Raw genomic sequence first — 562 nt, 5'->3', positions numbered from 1 at the left:
CCCCGCGCGTGTCACGCGCTAACCGGCCCCCCGGGACCCAGCCCCGGAGCCGAACGGGCCCCGCTTGGCGACGTTCCTGCGCTGCAGCCGCTTCCTCCTCTCAGTCACTGTCCTCCAGCCTCGGGCTGGGCGGTCGCTCTGCGCCCCGCCTCCCCCTGGCAGGTCAGGGCACAGCGCAGCGTGGGCGGCCCGCAGGAGCTATCCTAAATCGGGGGCCTGGGCGGCCTGCCAAGTGCCTTCCTCCTGTGGCGGGTCAAGCCAGGAGGGTGACGCAGCGCAGCACATTGTCACAATCTTCCCTCAGTCAGCAGGGGGACAGAGACACAGCCTCTCCCCCCGAGCCAGGCCTGGCTGGGACACCCCTGAGTAGGGTGACCAGAAAAATCAGGACAGCGGGTGGGGGTAATAGGAGTGTACATAAGGAAAAGACCCAAAAATCAGGACTGTCCCTATCAAATCAGGACATCTGGTCACCCTACTCCTGAGGGAATTTGGCATCGAACAATGACAAATTCTGTGCCAACAAAATAACCATTTTGTGCTTAATATTATAAAATTCTAT

This window comes from Gopherus evgoodei, chromosome 1 (genome assembly GCF_007399415.2).
Source record: "Gopherus evgoodei ecotype Sinaloan lineage chromosome 1, rGopEvg1_v1.p, whole genome shotgun sequence".
Taxonomy (NCBI): Eukaryota; Metazoa; Chordata; order Testudines; family Testudinidae; genus Gopherus; species Gopherus evgoodei.
This window is presented reverse-complemented; position numbering follows the sequence as displayed.